Here is a 10,901-nt window from a genome sequence, read left to right on the forward strand (position 1 = left end):
TTGTAGAGCTTATTTGGGGGCTAGGCGAATAATCACGATAAAACCTAACTTTTTTTTTTACGACTGGTACATATCTCCGAGAAACGGCACCCCCAGGAACATTTCTATAGCCAATCCGGTGACCCATTCTTCGAAGGACATAAAAATATGCCACCCGGGTCCTATACAATTTTTTTTTTCCTCCTACTTTTCCCTCCGTCCGTTTTTTCACCCTGGAATTTATCAATATCATCAAACTTTTTTCGATATATCGGAGTATTTCTTCGCGTACCTCTTATAGATTTAAGCGCTAATGAATATCAATATCAATCGAAACTCTGTGTTCGGAATAACGCCAATTGCATTGCGAGAAATTACCGATTATACCTATATTCAAGTTTGCACAAATTTTTGAGATTTTTTTTTTTTACCGAACCCAAGTGTTTAACACGAAACGTTGTTTTCAATTTACAGATCAATCTGTTGGTGTCACTAGAATGGCTGCAGGTGGGAGAATAAAGCGGATAAAGTACAGCCAGGTGGTTTAAAACGAACGTAAGTAGAGGAGTCATAATTTTCGTAAGTTTAACGCAAATGATCGCAATTTGTTCGAACAATAATATGTACCGAACTACGTATATTATATCGCAAAAAAACAAAAAAATACCAGTCGTGCAGAAATAAAATTCTCTCCAATCAAAACCGAAGCGCACAGGCACTTTTTCGAAGTGATAATTCGCACCCTCGACGTGTTTACTCTCGCGATGTTTGAATACAGCGATTATCTGAGACGGTTTGATTACCTTTACAAATGTCAGCCTATATGCGGGAACAGCGTAGATATGACACACAAGCAGCGTCACGCAGACGTAGTTTAACCGTTTCAACGTTAGTTTGCCTCAACTTTCTCAGCCATACCTATCTGTGTGGGGATGTGAGAAGGCGAGAAGAAAAAAACGAAAAGTCGAGAAAGCCTTTGTCTGAATACAAATCGATACCCTCTACCCGCGTGGTGTGTGTAATACGTAGGTGGAAGAAAACAAGGAGGTGGGTGAAAATTGGCCAACGAGGCGTGCTGCTCTCCTAATCATCATTCTAATTATCTTGGTAACCCAATCCTTGGCGCTCCTTGGCTTCCTTCGTTCGCGCGTCGATTCCCTTCCCTCAAACTACGACCATCCTTGTTCCCCGATTCCCTTTCCCTCTCTCTTCCCATCTCTGGCTACCGTGTGCAGCCAAGTTTAGGTCTCGACCCGACGACCGCTCATCTAAGTTTAACAATTAACACTGACAACGAGGAAAAATAAATTAATTCCAGAGTTGCGGCGTGTCAAGTACACTCGTATTGCTTACAGCCGTGCTGCAGCTTCTTCAAAGATTCGCGTCTAGAGGTGGCCTTTGTTTCTCAGATTCGGATCTGTCCCCTCTTTTTGTGACAAACTGAAAAAAAAACCAAAACGCTAGAAAAGAAAAAAAACAAAAAAAAAAAAACAATGTATTTATATTCACCGATACGTTCGAAATTCACGATCATCCGTCATAAGTCGAAAATCGCGAATTTCCGCAAGTGTCGCGACCGATTGATTTTGGGGAACAGATTGATCATTCTTAGGAGTGACGTCGGGGCGGGGATGCAGGAATTTCTGCGGTGTGGAGGATGACGCGTCGTCTCGATCGTCCTTCTATCTTTCTTGGCAAAAGCCCGGGCGAATCGGGGGAGTCGAGAGGAGACGACACAGGTTATTTGTCGTGTGTCGATAGGCGTCAGAGCTGACATAGTCAGTGGGCGTGAAGCGGAAGTGGAACGAGCACCGAAGGGCGGTAGGTATAAATATTTGAGGAATTTATTCTTCGAGGAGGGTGCACGAGAGCGGTGTATGTCAGTTGTTTGTCGAAACGATAAAGTGATTTTGTCAAATTTGCCTACCGTATATGCATAAACATGTGTACAATATACGTAGGTATATACACATGTACACCCGTACAGTTATAAGGCACCACCTAGCCGTTTGATTGTCAAATTTCCAACGAAACACGACGAGCCGTATTTTCGATTCGAACATCACCGCGCTGCAGACGAATCTTTTCGCAAAACAACGAAACCCCGGAGCTTGGAATTCGGATAATAAAATCGGGACGCCGGGACGCGAGGCGGCAAGAAAACAAGGAAACCTACTCACTCGTTAACTAGCCCGGCGACGATCGTATGAATAAGATAAAGGTGAGCTGAGTGCGCTTATACGCGAGATACGATGCAAAATTCACTCGTAAGGACGAATCGCGACGTGTGATCGCGTGTGTGGGGAAAAGGGTCGAAAGGGTAAGGCGTTCGGCGAAAGCTTTGCAGTCGGGAAAAGGTCCGATTTCAATTTCGACCAGGTCAGGTGATCAGACGCTCCTTCAATTAGCGCTGAAAACAAGGTTCAAATTTGAGAGAGTGAAAAGAGAAGCGGCGGCGATTCGGTAATTTCCGAAGGACAAGTTTCAGGGATCCCTTCACCCCGGTAGCCGGGGGCTCGGGGTTCACGCATGTCAGCGGTAACTAAACCGAACACACGTCGTCTATCGATCCCAAGATTGATATGAGCGGTGTGTAGTCAGAGCTGGAGGCGGTCGGTCCCCTAGACCCGAGTAGCGCGTATGGGGGATGAATTTTAAAACTACCCCCGAGAGAGCCGGCTCTCTTAAAATCAGGCTAAGTGTGGGAGAATAGTGCGGGCGGCTCGAGTTCCCGTTTCCCCGTTCAGCGGACCGATGTGAAACAGGACGACACGTCCCCGGGGATCCTGCGCGTCGGTTCCAATTTTGGGGATCACCTTCGATCGGGGCTTTGGATTAAGGACATCGCCGGAACTGCGGGAGCGATTAATCAATCGTCCAGAGTCATTCGAGTCAAGCGCCTCTCGGACTTCCGAGATTTTGACGGGGGCTCACTCTGTACGCCGGATGTGCGTCCATCCGCAACGTAATAACCCTTTCTCAAGGGACAGAGCGTCTTCTCGGCGCTGGTTGGCTCCTGCTCCGGGACCATTTCGACTCCAACTTCACGCTCCTCGCTCTGCGATCTTCCAGGTCAGCCTGGTCGACCTACGGTTTGATAAACTGTCCTGACTAACCTCCCGTCTTCTCTGTGTACCGGCGAGGACGAGACGAGAAGGTTAAGTCGTTGTTAAAGTACTCGAAGAGACACGATCGTGTGGTAGATGGATTTTATACCATCGGTAACATTTAACCAGACATTTTTTTCAACGAACAATCATGAAAAATTGTGGAAGATACTGTAAAGCACGAGCTTTGAATCAGTGATCTTAATTCATGCTCTAACGCTGTTGAACGAAATAAGCATAGCTAGTACGAAATTAGCGGCAAAAAACGCATGAACTTGATTGTTCTGAAAGAGCTTCGTTTGAAACGTTTCGATATTTTTTTTTTCACCAAACTTGGTCTCCGAGGGCCTTGAAAAGAAGCTTTTCGAAACGGTGATCCCATATACCTAAGGAGTCAAGTTATCCAGAGTGAAAGTCACGTGACAAAACCTTTGCTAATATGTATATCACGTAGCGAATCTTAATCGGGGTAAAATTAAGTGATGACAAATCACTGGTTTCAAACGAGACTTGATATGCGGCTGTTTTTCATTTATGAACCGTCAGGTCGTAGACCATTTACCGTTAACGTTCCGGCGTCCACTGTAGTATCTGTATTAATATAATAAAATCTTCACTAGAATTTTGGAACGAGTGACTCGAAAAAATGCCTGGCCATCAAGCTGCGTTGAAATCCAGCGATTGATTGATTTTACTCCGCTCAAAGGCAGCTGTATTGAATTCACGATTATGAAAATTACTTTATGGGCATCAAATTGAAATCGGGGTACTTGTAAAGCCGCCGCAGAGCGAGTTCCATAAAACCCTATTAAAAACTTGAGGAAAAAAACCAGAACAATTTCGTAACACGTTAATTTTCATGAAAAATTATTATAAATGCTCATCTTTTCGAAATCGCTGAAACATGAAGGAGCTGCAAGGACTCATGGCTGGCTATACAAAAATTTTTCTACCATTCACCGCAAAACAATAACTCGTCAAATTTCATATACTTTTAGAGTCGTGTACTTTCATCTGTTCGAAACGATACAATCACTCTCATATGCGATGGAAATGATTCAATGAATTCACGGTCCACTCAGTCAGTTCTTACGAATCCTTATTAGCGGCAAACGACGCGTTTTACATGTCGTAGGGGAAAACTGAATTTGAATACATGTAATACATACATATATATATAATACATATATATATATAATACATATATATAAATAATACATCATGCACTGCTCCGGAGGAATGAAGCGGTTTGGTTCGACGCACCCGGTTCTATTTCCATGCAAATCCGGGGAGCATAATTTGCGCTCATAAAATCTCGAAAAAATTACAGCATTAGTAGTCAGTTCCGCGTGAAATGGCACCGTTTCACGATGACGTGCACGAGCCTCGGGGACGTGGCGAGACGTTGAAAAATTCAAGGGGCCAACTTTATTCCTATAGTCGCGTTACGCGTCTTTGCTCGCAACGTCTTCCCAACCGCTGTATCGCATTGCGGATGTAAATGTCGGTTTTCTAGCACCGTAGCATTAGTAATTCCGAATCATCCCCCAGTCGCATATACGGCGAAAGCAAAGCTGCACGATTCAAAACGATAACTCGAGTAGTTACCGTACACAAGTGGCGTCAGAGACGTCGAAGAGAATACGTCTTACACAGAACGATCGATTAGGCAGAGGAAGTATCGGAACCCGCATCGGTCGCGATTCCCTCGGGAAACCGCGGTGTGTAGTTCTGGCCAAGGGATGATTTGAATCGAGTAGTGACCAGCTGCGCTTCCCTCACCCTTGAGGGTCCTTCCCTAGGGAAATGAGGTCCCTCTCTACGGGTTCAGAATGTAGATAACGTCCGGAGACGGCGTCGTTCGCCTTTTTCCATCGTACTTCTTCTCGCGTCTCGTTTCTGCATGATATTGTAATGCCACGTGAGTATCGCGGCTTCTTCCGAGGCGTCGTTGTCTTTGAAAAAACGTCCAGACGAACGGAGTTCCCCGCGAGATGAAACACGAGTCATACCCCCTGCAGTAGGTACTCCGTGCTCCCTTTCTTCGCGGGAGAAGAATATCTTTAAACGTATTCAGCCTCGAGCCGAGCCGAGGCGAGGATGGAAAGACGGCGATAGTGTGAACATGTGTCGCGGATGCGGAACTCCGGGGGTGGGAATCGGGTGAGGGCGGTTGCCGGGAGACTGGGAAGAAGTTGTGACGAGGGTGCTCGCTGCCCGACCCCCGCTGCTCCAGGGGGTGGACGAAGAAGTAGCGAGGGGCGAGGGGCGAGGGGCGAAGGGCGAGGGTGGCTCATATTTCATAACGCCAACCCTTACCTTTCCAACCTTTCGCTCCTCCGAGCAACGCGTGTCTATTCTCATCTGTGTGTCGGTAACGGTCCTCGGAATCTTGAGAGTGCAGGACTCTTTTTTCCGGGCATCGCGTGTAAAACGAGGCTGCCTCGATTTTTTAGATGTGGGTACTTTCGGTCGTCGTACGGATACCCCAGAGCCTTTAATCGCAGTACCGTGAACGACTTCCTGCGACGAAATCTTTTAATTATCTTAAGTGTCGTCTTGAGGGTTAGGCGGCAACTGACAAGGACGGTCATAATATTTAATCGCTATTCATTTATTTCACTGAAAGCCGTCTTAGTGTCTCGTTTCGGGGTGTCGATGATCGTAAAACTGTTGTCCGTTTGCCTCCTGTACTTTTCACCCTTTCCTCGGACGGTTTCTGTAATTTACGCTTCGACCTGATACCCTCGATGATGCTGAGAACGGTTTTCAAACGTGCCGGTCTTTGCCCCAGAGCTGCTATCGCTCGGGATACAGAGTTTCCTGGAACCGCGTGATTCGAACTAGGGACAAAACATGATCTTCTAACGAAAATTCACCTCGCCTTAACCCTTCCAATCTTAAAGATTATGGAACAAACGAGAGGCAAGGAGGTGCATAAATAGGGTGCGAACTTTAGGGTGGCTGGCAACCCCTTGAAACTGTCTACTCTACAATGGGGGCTGGTAGTCCCATGACGGCATAGTTTTCTATTCCTCAATAGGATATATGAGCGCGGTGAACGGCTGGAAGCCGTGAATCGTGTTAATTAATTACACGGATCGCCTTTGCGGGTTGAATAAGTAGAAATGTCACACGGTTAGACTTATATATTTGAAGCAAATTTTTTTTGTCGTATTTCTGATATTATTTCGCATGCGAGATAAAATCGAGATAAAGGTAAATTCGGAGGAAGCGAAAACCACATATCGATGAATTGAAAAGTTTTCAATATCTTCCAATAACTACAGCCCAATGCACGTGCTGTAAACTTACGACACTTATATAAAAGCTTGCGAAACGGTAGAGAAACTGTTTTTATGGAAAACTTTATGCACCGAGGAGGATAAAAGAAGAACGGTTAACTTTATACATCGACACGCTTAACTGGGCCGGTATCGGCTGCATCCGTATGATCGTAACACCTCCATAATTCTCGTTCAACTTTTTTTGGGGCAAAGAGTACAAAGTAACATACCTCGCGACGAAGTAACGCGGATGTGGACGTTATACCTCTGCCTTCGATCCGCGTGATAAGAAATTGTGATTTCCGTATTTCCGCTTTCACGCGATCCTCCGTTTCGACGGGGAAAAAAAAGAGAGGAGCCGCGACGCCGGCTGAGCGAAAGGTCGAGGAATGGCGGGTTCGTACTCTGCAGCGAGTTTCATTAAAAAATCCCTGTGACGTTACAGAGAATCTCCCCGAAAGAAAACAATCCAACTTTTATCTCCGAGAAATGAACGCGCCGCTTCGCCCTCATCCCCCCGCGCCACATCCACTTCCTTCGGAAAGGCCAACGATCCCCTGACGCAACCTCATCCCTCCCCCCTCCCCCCCATCGTTCCCATGTTTTCCTCGTAGAGTGCGGAGGTCGAGGGGGAGGCGAGGGTGGCGTTTCATTTTTTGACACCCGGTGTATTTGATTCCGCCCTTGTAATAAACCCTGGGGGGCGAGTGCCCCGCTTTTCCTAGACGTCGGCTGGTAGTCCCTACATGTCATATCGACACCTCGCCCCAAGGGGTAAGTCGGTGGGTGGCTGGCGGCCGGGTAATTTGCTTCCTTATTCTACTCCGTCAACTTCGCGAACCCCACCAGGTCCCGAGTTCTCGGTAGGTGGTCGCATTTGCTCGAGAATCGTTTCCACGATCCTCGGAACGGCTTCGTGCCGATTTTTGGAACACGTATTTTCCGCCTGTGAACACCGATAACGAACATGGTGGAAAGAACCGAGCTAAGCCTCGATTATTTTGCGCTCGCCCGCCTTCCAACGCCCGGCCGAGCTAATGTGGCTGACTGTAATACAGCTAACCTGATGAAGCCCCGACGTGTCTTCCTTGTATAATCTTATTTGGCCGACTAGCAGCTTGACTGATACCAGGACTGACAGCGCTAAGAATCTACTCCTTTGGTTTCTTCGAGGGGAAAGACCGTCGGAATCATGGCTGCAGTTTCGGTGACGAATCAATCGGTCTTCGGCTTTTATGCATTTTTGTACCGACCTTCGTCTTGGACTCGCCCGCAATATGGCGCGTTGTGACTTTTTGATTCCATAAAAACAAAGTACTTCAATGTCCGTTCCTGAATATTTGAACGGAGCTGAATAACTAGCCGCAATCTTGAGGCTGTTCTTTGGTATTCGAAACTTTTATTCAGACAACTTGGTTTTTTCGAGTTCGGTTCAGATTCATAGTACTGCGCAGCTTGCGGAGTAAAATCAAGAAATCATTGTCACGTTTTTGATTGATTTGTCCAGGCAAAAGAAACGGTACATTTGTAACTCGTAAGTTGAGTACTAGTAAGAAACGGGAATCTTGCAAGATTTGACGATACTCACCTTCTTAATTAAAAGAAAGAAGGAAATAAAATGCTCCTGGCCAAATTAAGGATTGACACATTCTGCTCAAATATCATTTGAACCTTTTTTTTTATGAGATGAAAGTTCGGTTATAGCCACTTTCTGTAAGATTTTTGATTCGAGTTATGCTAAAAATTCCTGATCTCCAATCGATGATATGAAAAGAAAGAAAGCTATAAAATCACTCGAATTATATTAGTGGATAGCTTTCCTGACGGTTTTAATGTTTAAACTTCTTAACTTTATAACTTTTTTTCATGAATATTGTTGCTATCACTGGTCTTTGATTGTAATTTGTAAGCAAAAATAGCGTTTCATTAAAAATAAAAAAAAAAAAAAAAACCACCACATCGAAAAGTATACGTGGTACATATTTTTTATTATAGTTACACATAGTAATAAGAAAGAGAAGAAAGTTTTTTGTTTTGGAGACCAGTGTAATTAGATTGTTGAATGAAAAATTCCACAAAATTCCATTAGTCCGTCCGGCAAATAGAATGACAAAAAATTCAACGTTTATTAGCATAGAATATAGCCAGTTGGATTTGCGTGACGTCATGACGTTCACATTGCAGTATAACTATATCTATGCGCATTGTAACGTAACGCGTCAATTTCAAATTGCTATAAACATTGAATTGAGAAAAGAAATAATAGGCGTCGATTATTAGTCGACTTTTCATCCGACGGACCTAATGAAATTTTTGATTCAACGATCTAATTGTCACCAACTCGTTGACGAAGGTCCGAATGACGAATAAAACTACGATTGCGAATGATCGAAATACGGATGCAGGAATCCAAGGGGAACTAAAAATATAATTTCATCCGAAGCCAACGTTTCGTGAAAAATTTTCGAATCCCTTTATCTTCCGGTTCTCGTGTAAAGGCGAAACCTTTTCGACACGAAGAGTAACACGTCGAGGCCAACCCGCAAGCACCGCATCCTAGACGATCCGAAAACCCGATCCTCCCCGTGTCGTAGCGTGTTTCCTCCGTTCCCCTACCGCCGGGGCACCCGCCGCGACTTTCTTGCGCTGCGGGAGGACAAAATTCAACCTAAGAAGCCTTTAAGAACCGAGCCAAGGTGGTGGCGGCGTTGGTGGGGTTTAAAAAGGCTCGCATGCGCACCCCGGGAAAAACTCCGATCCGCCCCCAGAACCGCCTCCGCCGTCTCTCGTCGTCTCTCCTCTTCGTCCTCCTCGTTTGAACCTCCGCAAGTTCACCCCCCCCCCTTCATCCCCCTGCCCTCACCGCCCCATCCACCCACCGCCGAGTCCGACACCCCCAAGACGTCGCGACGACTTGTGAGTTTTTCGAGAATTGTCCGCTATACCATGTGCAAACTGTGAGTTCCAATATTAAGCCTTTCGGTTTCATTCGAATTTCGTGAAAAACTCTAAAACTTCACCCTCAGAGTGGTTAGAGAATTATCGAGGGATACCGAACTGATTGGTTTATTTTTATCGTCGTGTGTGAAAGTTTGTTGGAAATGTTGCATAAAACTGACGAAGGCCTCGTGATTTGACGTGTCAATCATCGATTAAAATTCTGACCGATTCGTTTAATTTTATTCAATTAATTTCAAGCAGGTATCTGGTGATTCGTTTGAACCGTTTTCGTGCCTCCTAATACGGCACATTCGCGTTAACCGTCGATTGTTCGCGATGTGCTAATTGAATGTGTGTCAAGAGGCTCATTAACGATACCGTTGGTTTTTTTTTTTTCGAAAACAGTTTCAAACGCGACTGCGGATCAAACAGTTTTGAAACCGAACATCAATTATCCCGATTCCGAAAAGCCAAAGCTTTGGACCAAAAGTGATATAACCGGAATAACCAAACATTGTTCGTTGCGTGGTAAAATTGTACGATTAAAATTATACAAAGACAGACACAACAAGTGGGATGAAAAATTGATCAGTAACGTTTACCAGCAGGATTCCTTTCGCTGTTAAAACCCCCGTCGATGTGCTGTTTCCACTTCAGTTCTTTCGCCATTTTTTATCATCCCCATCTCTATATTCTCCACTCGAGTTCATTAAATCAAATTATTTGTTACTGCGGGTGAACAGTCGCAGTAGCGAGTGGCAAGTAAACCGGTTGATCTAATTGGTCGCCAGCGCAGGTAATTGCTCGGTCCCCGTAATTGGTCCAATTAATTTAAGCAAAAAAAACCTGTTGGCAATCGAACGTTGCCTTCCCTCTCACAGCCGCAACACAGCGGAGAGGCTACGCGCATCGGAGGAAAGGCCTCGCGAGGTTCTACGACGTGAACGCGATTTGAAAGGACGAGCAGACGCGGTGTAAGGATTTTTAAAAACAGACCCAACGTACGAGCCGTGCCGAAAATATGATCGCGCATAGATAACAAGCGGCTCGTGGATTATTAAATTGAATGGACGGATAACGCGTCGTTACGGATTTGTCACGTGCAGCGAACGCCGATGGGGACTCGGGCTTGCAATCAAGGCTCTTTGCCCGGCTACTGGCCCGTTGGATAGCCGCTCTTTTCAACCCCGTATGGAACTTCGGGCACGGTAGAGCTGAGATTCGACGGCTGCAGGGGCGAGGCGAATCTATGCGCTTCGTCCTGGTGTTACTACTTTTTTGGCTCTGGCCCGGGGGCGCGATGCAGGGGGGCTTGCATTGTTACAGGGGTGGATTACGGGGGGTTCTCATTTAGGGTCCTGCCACTTCGGCAGAGATCCCATGATCAATAGTAGTGCCGCGCTGGCCGTCGAGCGAGCGGAATTGCGGAGAGCTCTCCGACCGAACATGTTTCGTAACTTTGATAACTTTGATAACTTCGATAACCAAAACTCGTTCGATCAGCGCCAACGCCGTCCCTTCGTTTCTCGCGTATTCTTATGTTTCGCTATTAATTCGCGGCTGCGGGATCGATTTTCGTCAAATTACA

The sequence above is a fragment of the Neodiprion fabricii genome, chromosome 1 (genome assembly GCF_021155785.1).
Source record: "Neodiprion fabricii isolate iyNeoFabr1 chromosome 1, iyNeoFabr1.1, whole genome shotgun sequence".
Lineage (NCBI taxonomy): Eukaryota > Metazoa > Arthropoda > Insecta > Hymenoptera > Diprionidae > Neodiprion > Neodiprion fabricii.